Raw genomic sequence first — 8316 nt, 5'->3', positions numbered from 1 at the left:
CTTTATGAATTTGGGTGCTATGCCACTTGGTGCATACATATTGAGCAGTGTTATTTCCTCATTGTTTATACTACCTTTAATCAGGATGTAATGACCTTCCCTGTCTTTTTTAATCATATCTATTTTTACTTTGGCTTTGTCAGAAATCATAATAGCCACTCCTGCCTTCTTTTTCTCATTTGACGCCCAAAAGATTTTGCTCAAACCCTGAACCTTAAACTTGTGTATGTCCACCCGCCTCATATGTGTTTCTTGAAGACAACATATGGTGGGATTTTGGTTTCTAATCCACTCTGCTATTTGCTTACGTTTTATGAGCGAGTTCATCCCGTTCACATTCAGAGTTATAATCATCAGTTGTGCATTTGCTGACATTTTCAAATCCTCCCCCATTCCTACCCCTTCTCCTTAAGCTATTTCCTTTAAAACCAGTGGTTCGCTATTAAGACCCTATCCCTTATCCCCTCCCTTGATTGACTTCCCTTTCTACCCCGTCCCTTATTTCCCCCCCTCCTTTTTGTTTTTAAAGGTCTTATGAATTCCCTCCCCCTTCTCCCCTCCCTTTTTTTGTTCTCCCCACTCCCCTGCTCCCCTTGGTTTATCCCTTCTAACTTTCTCAGAAGGGTAAGATAAGAGTTTTATTTCCCAATGGATAGTATAGCTACTCTTCCCTCTCCGGGTTGATTACACTGAGAGTAAGGTTTGATTATTACCTCTTTATGCTCTCTTCCTCTCCTTCTTATAATAGTATTTGTCCCCTCTCTCTCCCATGCCCTCTTTGTGTGTAATAGAATATTCTATTTTCTTATTCGCTCAAGTTTCTCTTGGTGTCCCCTGCTATTCTCCCCCTCTTTCCCATCCCCCATGCCATCTTAGATTATTTAGTGTTCCACCCTCACCCTGTTAATTATTCTTCTGATTACTATAATAGTGAATATTATAATAGTGAATAGAGTTCACTACAGAGAATTAAACATAACATTTCTCTACAAAGGAATACAGATAATTAGATCTCACTGAGGCCCTTAAAAAGGCAAATTTAAAAATTATAAGTTTTCTTTCTTTCCCCTCTGTATCTTATTTACCTTTTCAGGTTTCTCTCGATTTTTGTGGTTGGATATCAAACTTTCCATTTAGCCCCGGTCTTTTCTGTGCAAATACCTGGAATTCTTCAATTTTGTTGAATGCCCATACTTTCCCTTGGAAATATATAGTCAATTTTGATGGGTAGTTGATCCGTGTTTGCAGGCCCAGCTCTCTTGCCTTTCTGAATATTGTATTCCACGCCTTGCGGTCTTTTAGTGTTGAGACTGCCAGATCCTGTGTGATCCTGATTGTTGCTCCTTGATATTTGAATTGTTTCTTTCTGGCTTCTTGTAAGATTTTTTCTTTTGCTTGGAAACTCTTGAATTTTGCAATGATATTTCTTGGTGTTTTCCTTTCTTGATCGAATGCCGCAGGTGTTCTATGAATCCTTTCAATGTCTATATTGCCCTCTTGTTGTAGGACTTCAGGGCAATTTTGCTGAATTATTTCTGTTAGTATAGAGTTCAGGTTTTTATTAATTTCTGGTTTTTCTGGAAGATCAATTATTCTCAAATTGTCTCTTCTAGACCGGTTTTCTTGGTCTGTCACTCTCTCATTGAGATATTTCATGTTTCCTTCTATTTTTTCAGTCTTTTGGCTTTGTTTTATTTGTTCTTGTTGTCTTGAGAGATCATTAGTTTCTACTTGCTCAATTCTAGCCTTTAGGGATTGATTTTCGGCGATAATCTTTTGGTTTTCGGCCATAATCTTCTGGTTAACGGCCATAATCTTTTGGTTTTTGGCCATAATCTTCTTGTTTTCGGCCATAATCTTCTGGTATTCCTTTTCAATCTGGTCATTTCTTGTGTTCAATTTGCTTATCAGTTCATTTGGTTTCTGAGCCTCGCTTTCCAGTTGCAAGATTCTACCTTTTAAACTGTTATTTTCTTGCCAGATCTCTTCCATTTTCCTCAAAATCTCAGATTTGAACTCTTCTATAGCTTGTGAGGAATTTTCCTTATTTGGGGAGGGTCTGGATGGTTGTTTGTTCTCCTCCTCTGTTTGCTCGGTTGTCTGGATTTTCTCTGTGTAAAAGCTGTCGAGTGTTAAAGACTTCTTCTTTTTGTTATTATTCTTTCTCTTCTGAATTTCCTGTAACTGATTAGCCATCATTAGCCCAGCAGCTTCTCAGGTTTATCCTCGCGCTCAGTGTCTGTCAGAGATCTATTGGCTCCTGAGGTCTGAGTTCTAGTTTTTTCCAAGGTCAAGCCCCCTGGTGGATTCCCTTGCTTGATCCTCTGCAGGAGGTTCCTTTACAAGTCTCAGGGAGCTACTTCCACAGTCGTATACCCGTCTGCACTGGTTCCCCACTTAGGCTTTAGTTCCTGGCTGTGTCTGCCTCCACCCACGCCTCTGCTCAGCCGGCACCCACGCCTCTGCTCAGCCGGCGCTCCGCTCCCAGCGTCCACTCTCTGCTCCCGCGCGCTCAGATTTCGCGTGCGTTCTTGACTTAATGGGGTCCTAAGTCTTGCTGCTCTCAGGAACAGGTCCCGGAGCTGCCGATGACTCGATGGGTGCCCCAAACTTGCTCTATTTCTTTTTAGCTGGGTTCGGAGCTATAGGTGAGTGTGGAGGGGGTGGGGGTGGGGCGGTTGCTCAGCCCGCGATTGAGTGAGAGCCCTTTATAGCATGGAAATGCCTCGATTCCACGTACCTTCCACGCTGTGCCCTGTTGTGGGGTTCCTCCGTTCGTCTGGACTTGTTTTTATGTCCCCTTGAGGAGTTTTGTGTGTTTCGGTCAGGAGAGGTTAAGAGCTGCTTCTTACTCTGCCGCCATCTTAACCCGGAAGCCCTAGCATTCTATGATTTCTTTTTTGACCCACTAGTTTTGAAGAATTATATTATTTAGTTTCCAATTAATTTTAAATTTGTCTTTCCATGGATCCTTGTTAAGTATAATTTTTATTGCATTATGATCTGAAAAAGTTGCATTTATTATTTATGCTTTTCTGCATTTCTTTGCAATATTTCTCTGCCCTTGTACATGGTTAATCTTTGTATATGTTCCATGTATAGCTGAGAAGAAGGTATATTTCTTTTTATTCCTGTTCAGTTTTCTCCAGATATCTCTTAAGTCTAATTTTTCTATCATTTTATTCACTTCCCTTACTTCTTTCTTATTTATTTTTTGGTTTATTTAGTTCTGAAAGGGGAAGGTTGAGATTCCCTACTAATATGGTCTTACTATCTATTTCCTCTTTGAGCTCCTTTAATTTTTCCTTTAGAAATCTAGATGCCATGTCATTTGGTGCATAAATGTTTAGTAATGATGTTACTTCATTGTTTATAGCACCCTTTTACAAAATGTAATTTCCTTCCTTGTCTCTTTTAATCAGATCAATTTCTACTTTAGCTTTGTCTGGTATCATGATTGCTAGTCCTACTTTTTTTACTTTAGATGACACATAATAAGTTCTGCTCCAGCCTTTTACCTTGAATCTGTGTGTGTCACCCTGCCTCAACTGTGTTTCTTATAAACAACATATAGTAGAATTCTGGTTTTTAATCCATTCTGCTATCTACTTCCATTTAATGGATGAATTCATCCCATTCACATTCAGCGTTATGATTATTAACTGTGTATTGCCCTCCATCATATTATCCCCTTTAAATCCTGCTCTATTTCCTTTTTCTCTATTCCCTCCTCACCAGTATTTTGCTTTTTGTCACTCCCCCCACTTCCTCCTCTATCCAATTACCTCCCTCTTCCCTTGTCTTATGCACCTCTACTTCTCTGTGGAGTAATAAAGAATTCTATACTTCACTGAGTAAGGTAAGATACAATTCTATACCACACTGAGTTTACTTGTTTTATCCTCTCTGAACCCTTTCCAATAAGAGTAAAGTTTAAGCATTGCCCTTCACCACCCTTATCCTCCCCTCTCTATTTTTCATGCCTCTTTATATTATATAACTTAGCACATTCTACCTCTCCTTTCACTTTTTTCTCAGTGCAATCCTCTCAGCCTTTGACTGATTTTTTATATATCATTCATATGCATGTATCATATCATACATACATATTATAAGTTATTAAATTAAGGGTTTGACTAAAATATATGAGGATTCTAAAATAATTTTGTGGTTGCCAATTTAAAATATTATAGCTCAAGTCAAAATGACTTTTAATAGCTTTTATTTACAAAAAGGGTGGAAAGAGTGAAAAAAGAAATACAAAAAGAGGGTAGAGAAGATGTCTACCCTATCACTCTAAATATGCTCAGCTCAGCCCAGCAGGGCTTGTTAACCCTCAACTGGAGGACCCAGAGTTCCACCCACACCTCCTCCTCCAAGAAGGAAAGGCCTCTCTAAAACTAATCTCTCTCCAGATACCAGGAAAGGAAGGCCGGCTACTCACTCAACCAAGAGGTAGGTCACCAGTTGAAAATGACTACCCAAGATGCAAAGATTATCTCTAGAAGACTGCTTGTAGAAGGCCCTCCCCAGCTAAAGAAGTTCAAGGACTTTTATAGTGACTTCTTGTCCCTTCCCCTCTTCACAAGGGCCAATCACACCTTCCAAAGGTATTAACTCTTGTCATAGGCCTTTGAGGGTATCAACCTTTTGCAATTAGGAACTTTTGGGACAAGATGGAGGACACCTTGAGTGACAGGAATGTTGGTTGAAGACCTTGGAATGTGCCCAAGGTGGCGTGAGCCAGGACTAGAAGACAGTTGGAACCACCCTATAAATACCCAGGGGCAACAGCACACTCAGTCTCATTCGGAGAATTTCTTGGAAGGAGAGTAGATTGGAAGGAGGGTAAGCCCAGACCTGCAATCCAGCATCTATATATCTAGTTGCCACAAGAAATCAATCACCTGTTAATTAATAGAGCTGAGAGAAACATCATCACAACCAATAAGAAGAATATCACTAACCTTCCCTATTCCCTCAATTCACCTCTGTTTATTTAGATCTAGCTTAGTACTTCCAAACCCATTATCCTACTTCCTTATTTCTAACCCCTTGTTAAGTAAGAAGTAAATCCTATTAATAAGTTCAAACCAAAGTTTGGAGTACCTTTCCTAATTAGTGAAACAACTAAAAAGCTATTAGGAAGGGGAATTTGTTTCACACAGTCAGAATCTTAGCGTTATCCTACCAGCATATTAATATTAGCCCATATCAACAAAATCCAAACCCAAGTCAAGAGCTAGAGAAGTTAGCAACACACACACAACTTCTCATAGGTTACTTACTTGGGCAACTGTTAAACAGAGACAGCTTGGCAGGCTCAGAGAGATATAGCCCCTTTTATTATCAATACTACAAAGCTCAGTGTTTCTCCATTTACCTTTTTTAATGGTTTTTGGCTCAGCCATAAGGGAACTGATGCCTGAGGGGTATAGGAACAATGGGAATAGCAAGATTCACCTTTATCTTTGCCAGCTTATCTGTTAATTTGGTCTGCAACTCAAGGAATTTTTAATCTGTGGTTTTATGTTATTCCTGAATAATGCCTGAAAATACTGACAATATATGACTCATATAAGTACTTGGCTCTAACCATGGCAGAGTTTATATCTTACCTGCCTAAATTATTAGCTATGTTAATCACAACAATCCAGGGACTTTGGGGACTCAAAAAGGCTTTTGATTTAGTATGGGGGGACAAGGAAGAATACCAACGAACTGATGCAGGTGATGAAAAAGCAGATAAAACAGTTGATACAAACAAACAGGAAGATTAAAGAGGGCCAAACCCTAGACTCCCATATAATAATGCAGCTGGAGGTTATAGAGAAGATTCATAACCCAACTGCTACAAATCCACAGAACTCCATGGCTACAGCAGACCCCATTCAAACTAAGGACAGACAGGCAAAGGAAAAACAACCTAAGGCAGAAGCAATAGGACAAAATATAGTATCTTTGTATCCCATTATTGATCAGACTCACTTTAAACCAGAAGGAGAAATTGTTCACATGAAAACATACAAGGCTTTCATGGCACAGGACCTGGAAGTCCTTAGGAGAAGATTCCCCAAATGCTTCCTGTTCTTATGGGGAAAACAAGGGGAGATAACTTAAATATTATATGTGGGTTCAGAAGAGTGTGTATGAGACGGGAATGACAAAAGGTGGGGACTTAACAAGTTAGGGAGACTGGGTTTAACTGTTAGGGAAAATGTCTGTTGACAGAAGTGACAGGCCTAAATGTCACCCTGCACCATCTAAACAAGGGGTCTGTGAAAACCAGCAGGCAAATGACAAGAGGGTTTGTAACAAATTTAATTAAGGGAACTATGGTCTAAAGGATGGGAATGGGGTTTCTACATTTCCAAACTATGGGCAAACCACAGGGTCAGGCGAGGGACTTATCTACACTGAACCTAAGTAAGACAGGGCCCAGAGAATAACAGGACTAAAGTGGGTATCCTCACAGTAGAGTCCTGACACACTCCAGCAATGTTGCAGCTCTTCCAGGACCACCAGCTGTACTCATTCAGGTGGGTAGATTCTGGGAGCTAACCCAGCCTAAGTTAACCTGCAACTCAGGTTGGGATTAATAGTCTCTACCAAAAATCTCCCACAAGCAGATGACAGTTTTCCTTCAGGATCCCAGAGAATCAGGGTACAAACTCCACTTCCTCTGAGGTCTCCCAGGGTTAGTTACAACTTGTCCCAACCACCATGGAGTCCATCTCAGAGAGAGAGCCACACTTTCTGTTCCCCATTCCATTTAGAATTCTCTAGTCCTGGCTGCTAGGAATCCTAAATAATAATTAAGTAAACTTCCTCACAACACTGTCCCCATACAAGTCTGTGAAAGAGTTGAAAAGGACATTTGATTTGTTTAACCCCAGTTTTAGTGATGTTGAATTTCTCCTGGATTAATTTTATACCTCCTTAGAAAAGGCAAGGTTCCTGGAAGAGACTAGATCTAATGACAATCTGATATCCTGGCCACTAGATCACCAAGAGTTTGAGGTCTCATCCCATGCCAACATGAGACATCTACTCTGTTGTAGAGCCGATCTCCTCAAAGCACTCAAAATCCATGCAAAAATACCTAATGCATGGAATAAATATGAGAAACTGAGGCAGGCCAAGGACGAGCACCCCAGTCTTTTTCTTGATAGGCTTATTGATAGAGCTGAGAATTTTGGGGGTTTCCATAAAGATCAGGCTGCAGAATCCCTACCTCACATAAGGAGGCAATTCATAAAGGGGACCATCATACCCATTCAAATTTATTTCAGACAGAGCTTTCCACAGTGGGAGACTCTCTCTTTGGAAGAACTGAGGCAACATGCCACTTACATTCATGACTCTAAGAATAAGGAAAACAAGGTTCAAGCAAATTCAGATTCAGAGAAAGAATAATATCTGATCTGAAAAGAAAATTAAAGGAAATGAAAAAGGAAAAGGAGAGGGAAGAGTTTAAGAACTTAGCCTTGCAAACTGCTAGATGCAAATCCACTTACAGACAAAGTCATACTCCAATCCCAAGAAAAGCTACAAGAAGACACCCCCACCACCACTGTTTTCTGTGCCAAAAACTGGGGCATCCGATCAAGGACTATAGGTTCAAGAAGCAAATAGACCAATGGTTCGCAAAGTGGGTGCTACTGCCCCCTGGTGGGTACTGCAGCCATCCAGGAGAGGCAGTGATGGCCACAGGTGCATTTATCTTTCCTATTAATTGCTATTAAAATTTTTTACAAATTAATTTACAGGGGGCTAAGTAATATTTTTTCTAGAAAAGGGACAGTAGGCCAAAAAAGTTTAGGAACCACTGAAATAGACTTTATGAATCCTAAAGGTCATAGAGATAACTCAAGGAAAACCTATAGTAACAACAAATGGGAAGACAAATTACAAGACAAACAGGAAAGCAAGGAACATAAATGCTGTAATCATGAATGTAAAAAAGAACTTCCAAACCCCCTCACTTAAGGAGATGCAAAATTTTTTGAAATTAGGGACCAGGCCCAGACACCAATGAAGCTGGGACATTAATTTACCAAGTCCAAAAAGAAGTGAGAAAAGAAGAGAGAGCACTGAGATCAAAGGGGGCAAATACAAAACTAAGAGTGAGGCTACTTTACTGTGGTTAGGCATCAATACTAATCAATATAAAGTATTTGAGGATAAAAACAGGCAAAAGACTGCTGAGGAGGTCCAAATGGACAAAGAAATTGCTCAAATGAGAAAAGAAATCTTTGAACATGGTCATACATCAGCTGAGAACAGTGAGCCAGCACATGCTCCATTACAAGATGG

The sequence above is a fragment of the Gracilinanus agilis genome, chromosome 1, assembly GCF_016433145.1.
Source record: "Gracilinanus agilis isolate LMUSP501 chromosome 1, AgileGrace, whole genome shotgun sequence".
Classification (NCBI taxonomy): Eukaryota; Metazoa; Chordata; class Mammalia; order Didelphimorphia; family Didelphidae; genus Gracilinanus; species Gracilinanus agilis.
The sequence above is the reverse complement of the archived record's forward strand: the minus strand, read 5'-3'. Positions refer to the sequence as shown.